Raw genomic sequence first — 10,990 nt, forward strand, 5'->3', positions numbered from 1 at the left:
TCATGGATTTATTGGCGCACGAAAGAAATGAATATCAGAGATTTCTTCGTACTGATATAAAATATTATCTTAGCTGCATCACGGAAAGATCTATACAGTAGAGCCTGTGAGCCTGCGACGTCGCGCTCTCCGTGACTGTGTTAAATTCATAAACCTTACTTTTTGGATTAAATGTCACTTTAACGTTGGTATTTAGTTTTTACAATATTGTTATCTTATCGTGCGATCCGTGTGTTTTTAGTACAAAATGTTAGCTATGTCATAGCAACGCACGAACACGCTACCTAGTAAATCAAAAGCCTATATTACCTACTCCACGGATAAAAGAATGTTGTTTTGGACAATGGTAGGTCTCAGGATACAACTTTGACTAATACATTTAATTTGCACATAAAATTTAAAAATCATAGAGTTGCAAATTACAAAGACATTTTCCAAACAAAAATCCAATGATATTGTGTAGATGTTACCAATTCAAATATATTTTTTTCTTAAATCATTGACGGATAAACTTAAGAGCTTTGTTCACTACATGCTTTCTAAAACTTTGTACATTTATGAATGATTTACTTACTCAGAACAATGATATGATGATAAACACTAAATCATGAAGTTCCACACGCTTTGCCAAGGACTAGGTACCATGCACACAATATACATACCCTGATTAGTTTGTTTCCACCGTAATTGTGCCACAAGATCTATTTTCACCATGGTATAAGAAATCAGAAAACTAAGAAATGCTCCTAAAAGCTAGCAACTAGTATCGCCTAATTTTTGTTATGCCTCAGCAGAGTTTCTATGTTGGGAATTCTTCTTGGTAGAAAAAAACAAGGAAAGTAGTAGTAGTAGCTTAAACTAATTTACATTGACTAATAACTCAAACCCAACGGTATATCCACTCAACATCCATGCATTTTATTCCAAAAGATTTCTCGAGAAATTTCAGAGCGTACATATACATAGAGAATTTTTGTTGTTTTGCTATACAACTGCTACATTAAAAGATATATTACTCATAAATTCCAATCGAATAGGTTTGAGATGATGGGACTACCGATATGGTGTAACATCACACCACCACGGACAACAACAATGGTATCCACAGTGCGCTTTCAAAATGAATGTCATGATGACAATCGTGTGGATGCTCAACGAGCTGACGATTTATTTGTGTCTCGCGGTATGAGAGAATATAATAGATATTATGTGATCCATGGTCATATGTACTGAGGTGTGATTGCGAAGGTCGAAGGACATAAGATATGAAGCCCCTAACATGTCAAGTCAAATACTCTTAATAACCAGTCTGATTTTTGTATAATTTAATTACCTTTTCACTGTACATGCATGGCAACCATAACCTGGATATTTTTATGTGTCCTCAACAAGTATGTCTTTTTTAGGAATGGTATGTTTAAGAGGACAATATTTACTTTGGCAGAGTAAATGGCGGTGGAATGTAATCAGCTGGAACCAATAAAAATTAATTTCTACCCAAAAAAGGATAATGGCTAGATGGCTCTGGCGGCCTCATGCCAACTTTGGTGTTTTGACAGTTTTGACGTCAATTAAATCAATCCTTATTAGGCTATGCCTTCCTATATCTATTTCATTTTAAGAAGCACTCTCATGGACAGCTAGTCTCAAGTTTGCAACTTTTAAAACATGCCGAATGATGGTGATTGCATATAATATGTCCTGCAGTCCTGGCACCAAAATATAATCAAGGTGCAGTTGTAAAATACGCTTCCTTAGCTCATCGATCTGTACTTCTTGCCATGTTTTCAAGGAAAAGGGCGAAGGCATCCCCTTTTTCAAATATAAATCCAGAAAATGGCGCATTTCCCCTTTTTCTCTTTTCTTTTTTTAAAAGAACTGTTACAATAATTTTCTAACTCACTGGCCTGTCATCCAATTAATCTTTTGCTTTTAGCATGAAAATACAGGGTCTATGGTAATTAAGATTGTTTTTCATTATGGGATAAATTGTAGTTGCGTGTAGGGAAAGATCGCCTACATTACGCTCATTAGTGAACTTAGTTCACCTATGTTTAAATTATATAAACTTGTTATAAGCGTTCGTATTTTATTATAGATTCTTTTTTAAGAAACAATGCTACTAGCCATTATATGTGATCTACAACTTTATATAGTTGAATTTTTTTATTGGAAAATGTTTAGAGTTCTAAAATATTATTTGAAGTTCATCTATTTAAACTGTTTAGAGTCCTACAACTTTATACAGTCTTTGACGCACATCTTAATTTGACTACATATTCCTTCTAGATCGTATCACGTTTTGAAATCCTTCAAATTTATGAGATTTTGCAAGTATTTTAATACAATTCTAAAGTACAAACTTACATGTTTTCAAACTAATCATTTAAAAGTTGTTGATCCTTGTAGTTTTTAAGGTTTGGCTACATCTCATCCTAAAACCCCATGTCCTTTATAAAGGGGTATTTTATCTCGGCCGCACTAAAGTTAATTGACTTCAAACCTTTGTCATTGTTCATTAATCCTAAGTAAAGTTGTACATTTAATAGAATTAATAACATTATGTCGGGGTTATAACCCCGGGTATCTCAAGGCATTGACTAGATGGCGGGCCGTCTAGCTCACAACGCAACAACAGACAACGGCCCAAATGACCAAGGCCCAGCAAAAGCCAAACAGGCCAGGCCAGGCACTGAGGTCGAGGTTATCCACGACCCCTTCCACCTGCCTTGGTCTCACCACGCTCGCAAGGCATACGATCTCTCTCCGTTGTGACCTCCGATAGATATAGAAAGAGGTCGCGCCTTGCCAAACGAGCCTACCCTGATAGGGGCAAGCACGCCGCACTGACCCTGTAAGGACCAAGGTGGTAGTAGTCACCTCAGCCCGGTCAGACCCCAACCCTATGCCAAGCTGCACCAACAAGACAACACCGCCTCAAGGCGGTAATGGCGGGGTATGATGACCGCCGACTAGGTACGGCCCACCAGGCAGGTATACGGGCCTATCCACCACGGAATGGAAGCCACGATAGGGGTCTCGACACAGAGGCCGACCTTGCCGGATGAAAGCCCCGACCCCAGGCATGCATTAGAAGACGGTGTAACTTACAAGCCAAGTTAGCTAGGACCTCCCTCAGGCCCTCGACCCTTCGGTCGGGAGAACCTCTCCTTTGTAACGAGCCCTGGCCCGGAACTCTATATAAGGGCAGCCAGGGCTCCCACATCCATACATTCTCATTCATCGTCCTCTATCACTCCATCCATTCACCATAGCAGCAGGGCTCCTGGAGCTTCTATTCAGGCCACCCCTCGGCTAGCATAGGTTCTACCACCTCTTTCACCATTCTTGCACCCCCATTGTAAGAACTTCAGAACATTCAAGCAAGGAACACGCACTCGATCTTCTCTGAGACTGGACATAGGGCTCCGGCCTGAACCAGTATAAATCCTTGTGTCTACTGGATGCTACCATCGTCTCCCTAGAGCAGCGCGGCAATCGTATAAGTTTACTAGTCTGGTTTACGAAACACTGATAGTTGGCGCACCAGGTAGGGGATAGTCGCGCACTCTCGATTATTGAGAATGAAGCGATGGCTCCCTACACTCGCATCGGACTCACTCTTGGCGCGGCCCCCGGTGGTCGCATCCGATTTGGAAGCCTTGAGTTTGTTGATATCGATGGGCCAGCTCCCATCAATGGTCTTATCCCCAATCAAGCTCTGCGCTTTGGGGACCTAGACTTCATAGCCGACCGTCTAGGTCAGCTACGACTAAGCAAAGAGAATGCGGCTCCACTACACATCTCAATGCCTGATCATGGGCCGGCGCAAGCCGGAGGTATGGTCATCAATTCTAGTGCGCTAGCATGCTGAATCAACGCATACCTTGAGGCCAACCCCGAGCCAGAGCTGAGCCGATGCATGTTTTACGTGTTGGTAAATGCTTTCACCCAACTCTCCGGAGGCAGGCCCTCGCCGCTAGAGGCCGAATTCTAGAACCCCAGTACTCCACTGCCCTTCGAGATGAGGATCATGATCGCTCTCTTCGAGCGAGAGCTGGCCAGACGCAATGGCCGCACAATGACATCGAGTTCCCCTAGGTTCATGGGGATGATGGAGCGGGACCCGGAGTCCCTCTACGACCTCTTGCTGGCAACCCCTGAGGGCATGGACTCCGAGTCTAATTTTGAGGGAAGCTACCCTCCGCCGAGGGAGTGCAACATGCTGCACCTCTTGGAGGATGGGGCAGCGCCGGTAGAGGACGCGGAGGACAACACCTACCCGATTCCATGCACCCTCGGGAATAGGCCGAGTATGACCAAGAGTGCCTGGAGCGAGCTAGGGTGCGAGAAGCTGATCAGGCCAATGCACACCGTGACCATGGGTGCCTTAGCCCTCAACACCTTGACGCGGAGGGGGCGCGGGCCTGCGCGCTGTGTTCATGACCAGATCCAATAGGGCAAAAGGGAGACACCAGTCTTCCCTTACGCCAGCCAGAACATTACAGTAGCTGCCATGATCATGCGGATGGCCCCTGAACCCTCAATCGATGAGGGAAAACGCATCCATCAGGAGCTGCAGGACCTGCTAGAAATCGCGGTGGTGCAGCAGGCCCAAAGCTCCGTGAAAAGGCGGCACCCCAGAGCCAGCTTCGTGCACATCTCATTGGCACACGACGCCACTGTCGCAGAACCGCCCGGAATATAGTACTAACAGAAAGCAATGGTAAACTCCCGCTAAGTCACATGGTGGTCCACGGGCTGCATGGTGTTGAAAGTATCCCACCAAGCACTGGTAGATCCTAGAAGCTACTGTGTGGCAAAGCCCACCTTCTGCTCGTCAGTCACATTGAGCAGCTAAAACTTCTGCTCCAGAATACGAAGCCAATGCTTTGCGTCTAGAGGCTCAGCAGTCGGCGTGAACATGGACGGGTGTGTCCCCAAGAAGCCCTAATAGGAACAGGGCCTCTTGGGACCACAAGCACCACCGACGTTCCCGCCATTACCACCGAGACCTCCATGGGCAAAGCCACCAATAGCCTGTGCCAGCATCTCCAGGGCACGGGCTGACTTGCGATGAGCAGCCAACATCTCAGCCATCATCTCGGCATCGGTCATCGGAGGCGGTGGTGGTGGCGGAGGAGGAGGGCCAAGGAATGGGGCCTCGTGGCTCTCCCCGTTGGCATTGCCATGATCATTGCCACGGCCATTTTCTCTCTAGTCTTCACCAAGACCACGGCCCGTCCCAGCATTGGTGCTCCCACGACCATACCTTAGGTTCATCTATAAATAGATAGGAACCCACCATTAGGGACAAAGCCTCCATATTTAGAAACAAAAAGTTAAAGAGATGATAAGGCCCAATAAATGGTTACTAGTGAGACTTTTCCTTACGAGCTAAAGCATTTCTCTTTATTTATTATCCTATCAATTTACTATCCAAAAATTATACGTGTGGGGGAGTTTAGTTTAAACAAGATCCTCTTTTCATGATGCATGGATTGACCTATTCGTTCGCTCAAGCTGGAATACAGCGGCATTCGTAGAGAACTTTTGGCACATCGTACTCTCACTTTTCGTAAGCTAACGATTCTTACACAGCATAAGTTAGTGTACCTGTAGAAGATTGATTAGATAAAACTAGTGCCACTATCCTAGATAGACCATATTACAAGGGCTTATACTTATTTACATAGTTTATCGCATCCTACTTTTCGCAAAACTTTTGTTGGTCAAATTTTAGGTTTTGAAAAGATTTTTTTAAACCCGTAGACTCATTATTGTCTCTGATACTACCTGTGGTAGAACCGCCCAAAATAACACGCTTTCAGAGGTGCTCGTCTTACTCTAGACACTAAGCACCCTAAAAGTTAGCTACATCGGATAGTTCCATCGAGCACACCCCAAGGGAGAACTTGAAACAATCCACGTTTTACATCTAGGATCCAATAACAAGTACAAGCTTACAATACTTAATCTATTTCATATGACAAGAGTTCTTATAAATTATTTATTACAATACCACAGTTCAGAGTGCGATAATTAAATAGTGGAATAAAAATAAGCATCTAGCGGAAACAATATAAGGATCCGTCTATGCCCACCAGAAGAATCCTCCACACAAGAGCTACTCCTCAAGCTGCACCTGCAACAGGGGTAAAATAAACCCTGAGTACACAATGTACTCATAAGACTTACCCGACTAGTGAGAATAGTTTTCTAACTCCAAGGAATATGATAGGCAATATGGGTTTACTATTTTCTTTTTGTTTACAAAAAGCATTACTAATAGTTCATCCTTACAGTCAAGTTTTATTAGCAGTCATGATTGCTTCATTAGCTAACCATTCTAGGTAAACACCTGTTCTACTTTCAAGCAAGGGTTGAGCCATCAGAACCATTTTTCCATCTTTCATCTTCCATTTCTTACTATGGTGCTAGATCATAGCCAAGTCGTACCGTCTCATGGAAATGGCGATTCGTGAACCAATGTATCCTAGCTGGGTACCCCGAAACACATGCCCCATTTGTACCCCAGGCACAAACAAGACTAACCCGTTCCACTCCTGTCACAGGGTCCAGATCCCCATCTAAATTTGGACTCCAAGCCCTCACACTTGAGACCTAGTCTTAGTATGGTGCTTAGACCTCCACCTTTCCCTGCCTCCAATCAGTCAGTTCGGAAAGAGCCAAAACCCACGACAAGAGCGTAACAAGCCTTCCTGCTCCCATAAGCAAGTATGTGCTCAGGATAATAAGTCTGTGACCTGACTACCATCCATAGCAACGGACGATCCTTAATCAACACGAATAGGGAAAATAGTGTAAGCAAGATAAGCCCCGTTGGTCATGGAACACAACCTGTTACACCCACCAATATCCATACCATATCCCTGCCCTATCTCCATTTTTCCTTTCATCATTTTATCATGAGAGTAATTATAATAATCACCTATTGTGAGTAACGGCATGTTACTCATGCTACCAAAAAAACTAAGCATAGCAGCTACTCAAACCTGTACTAGTAGGACTCATAGGACAGTTATATCTATGCATGTGGTTTTCATAAAATTCCTATAATGTAAATGCACACAACATGTATAAACAGTGATTATCAAAACTAAGGGTTATGCACCGGGGCTGGCCTTGGGCAGGCATGGTGTTAGCTAAGTCAGTCAGTGGTGGCTCTGGGACCTCCTCCTGCACAAGGATCTCCTCCTCGTACTCCTCGACAATCTCCTCGAACTCATGATCGCTGATGGTCATGATCTCTGCCAACTTGTTCTCTACATGCATGCGATGATGATGCAACACTTAGTATATATGCAACAACAACTCTTAAAATAAGAATATGCACACTAAGCTACTAAGCTAGCTCTAATGACTAAGGTACTAAGCTAACTATCATCTTTACCAAGCAAAGTATTAGGTTCAACTAACAAACACCTCGCTTTACAAATGAAGAATATATCTTTATTTCTACTAATGATTTAATGTATATTGAAACAAAGAGCATTTAACTTCCCTAACGATTAATCTATTCTAAAGCTACAAAAATTATAGTGAGCACATAATGATACAATGAAGCTACCATAAAAATTTTAGGACCAAAACTAACACCAATTTACCATAAAAATTCCTACAATATTTAACCTAACAATATTAATAGCTCCTGGTATCAACATGTATACATATGAACTAAATACACTAACCGATAGAGCACAAATTTAGGAACCTAACAATTTTTTTTCACAATTTTTGGACACCTACATGATTTTATATGATTTACCAAAGATCAGTTCCAAAAATTAAATTAGAAAGCTATTTCTAATTCTTTATGAAAAAGTGTGTGGGGTATGACCCTGGATACCCATGGCAGACCACATGGGCTACACCCCTAGGGGCGGCCCAGCCCACAAGACGAAGCCTTATAGGGCACAGCGCTGTTCGGCGCATCCCACAAGACACCGGAAAGATATCCTAAAGATACTATGAGATCTGTTAGGATATATATGATCCCATGATTCCTGTAATCTGTTATTACTTTCCGGTTATCTCCTAGATCTAACCGACTTGTAACCCTACCCTTGGACTATATAAGGTGGGCAGGGACCCCCTCCAAATGCACGTAATATCATACAATAGCCAATATAATCCAACAGACCATAGGAGTAGGGTATTATGTCATACTAACGGCCTAAACCTGTCTAACTCGTGTGTCTCTGTTGTCTTCTTATTCTCGATTACATGCATCTCTGCCGATCAATCTACCATCGTGGGATACCCCTCAGAGGATTGCCGATGATATTCTATCGATAGTTGGCATGTTAGGTAGGGGTGTGCGTTCTATTTCCATGTCGAACAAGATGGTACGTTTTGTAGGCTCTTTGTCCTTCCCATGGCCTGGCCAGACCTTCATGGTTAGATTGATCTCATGGATCATCAATGCTGACGGAGTCAGAGAGCTCATCGAGCCAGTATAGATCAATACTACGCCGATCACCCCAACACCTGTGATTGTAGATCTGATCTTGAAACCACCTTCGAGGTCGCTTTCACTGACAATTCATCGCCCGCTCCCTCGCTACCAGAGGAGATAATCAACAATGATGATCTGATCACATCCATCGATCATGTTGGCCAGAAGCTCGCCGATTGCCTCTCCATCACAGAATCGACTCTGACCACTCTGGTCCAGCACCGACCACCCTCTAATTTAGATCTATCAGAGGCAGATCGGGAAACTCTAGGGGTTACGGCCCTACCCTTTGGGCTCACCAGCGTCACCGCCACCTACCAAGATGCCCAAAGGGGTAAATTCGTTGACTAGGTTGGAGATGTCCATCGTCTCATTGACCAGATTGCCAACTAGGTCCTATCAGCTGTCAATGTGCTTCACATTGGCCGATGCCCCGAGGCATCCCTCTAAACCATCCTGGAGGAGAATCCAGACTCTAAGTCCTAGGGCTCTATGGAGACTATCGTTGAAACCACCGCCGAACAACCTCCTTTCCCTCCCTTCTATGGGGGCGCAATCTTCAATGTCAGCATCGATTGCCCCCCATGGGAAGGGGAAACCAAGGAGGACCACGTCGCTCGAGTCAACAGGAATGTCAACCGTGCGCAGCACTAAGCAACTGAGGCTGCCCTTGAGCTAGCCATGGTTTAGGTCAACTCACAAGGAAGGCCACGCCAACTCCAACGCAACCTCAACGATGAATTTGTCTGTGTTGACGGCCACGACGTCTACAAGACCCCAAGCGCCAACTTGACCATGGCCACCAATGAACTCGCTCGGCTCCTACAAACACCAGAGGTCGCTAAGGTAACCGCCATGCTTAAAGCAGCACACTACCAGGTCAATGAGATCTACCAAGATCAGAGACCTTCATACTCGATGAGCTCGATTCATCGATCTGCCATGCCAAGATCTGATCACCGCCCAAGTCATTTCATCGACCAGCACCATGACAATAGACAACCCCTTTAGGGGGAGCTAGGGGCAACCGCCTCGAACACCCTCGCTAACACGACTATGACGTCGACCAGGATGTCTGAGCGCACCTCAACAATCTCTGAGATGCGCGACGATGTATCGACGAGTGCCATTTTGGTCGCCATGAAGAAGAAGTACACCGCTGTCAAGAATACGAGTAAGAGTTCGGTAATCTAGACTCAGACCTCCGGCTACTGAACATTGGCAACATCGTAGATCATGACGGCGATAATCCCAAAGGGCCCCTAGCATTCACGAGGGCACTCTAAACACTCTAGTGGCCCCATGGCTTCAAAATCACTAGGGTCGAGCCCTACGAAGGATGGATGAACCCCACATCATGGCTATAGCTTATGTCACTGCTGTGCGCGCCACCAGGGGAGATACTAGCGTCATGGCAAATTATCTTCCCATCATGCTCATGCCAACTACGATGAACTGGTTCAAGAGCCTCGCCCCGGACTCCATCGGATCTTGGGAAGAGCTAAAGAAGGTCTTCATCGACAACTACGTGGCTATGTATGCTCGGCTAGGCACCAAGCATGATCTGAACCACATCTACCAGAAGCCATTCGAGCTCCTCCATAGCTACATCAGATGCTTTTTTGATATGAAGAATTCTATTCCCAACATCACAGAAGCCGAGGTCATCAGTGCCTTCGTCCAAGGACTCAATCACCATGACCTCCTCTCCAAGTTCAACCACAAGCCGCCCATGGGGATTGGCAAGATGATTACGACCGCCAACCAGTACGCTGACACCGAAGAAGCCGAAGTGCGCTTCAACAAGGATGCGGGCACTCATCGCCCAACTAGCCATAGTGACGATCGACCTGACGGTCGACGCCACAGCGACCGCTGCTATGACGACCGTAGTCACCATCATGACAGCGGTCATGATCGGCTAGAAGGGTCCAAATCTGGTTAATATTGCCATCGTTGACCAGACCACATCATCACCAGTGTTGATGAACCTCGCGCCAAATGCAACTATGATGAATAGTACAAGAAGATCCTCGAAGGCCCATGCCCCCTCCACAGAACGCCAAGCATAAGATGAAGGATTGTGTCGGCTTGGCTAAGGAGTTCTAGGCTAAAAAGCCAAACAACGACGAAGTCGGAGGTCGTTGACCACCTAGGGGTAGCAACAATGCCTTCCAGGATCATGACAAGGTGGTCGCCACCATCTTCGAGGGCCTCGCCTCTGCCGAGAGCAGACGAGCTCAGAAGCTCACCACCCACCAGGTACTCGCCGTCAACGCGGAGGATGCCATTGCGAACCCCAGCCATCACCCCTAGTCTGAGGTCCCCATCACCTTCAATAGGACCGACTAGTGGGTGGACATCCCTTACACTGGGCGTTTCCCCCTCATCCTTGATGCAACTGTTCAGAAAGTGCTTTTTCAGAAAAGTGCTCATCGACGATGGGAGCGCTTTGAACCTCCTCTTCGCTGGAGCCCTAACGGAGCTGGGCCTTAGGATAGGAGATCTCAC

Source organism: Miscanthus floridulus, chromosome 6, assembly GCF_019320115.1.
Source record: "Miscanthus floridulus cultivar M001 chromosome 6, ASM1932011v1, whole genome shotgun sequence".
Classification (NCBI taxonomy): Eukaryota; Viridiplantae; Streptophyta; class Magnoliopsida; order Poales; family Poaceae; genus Miscanthus; species Miscanthus floridulus.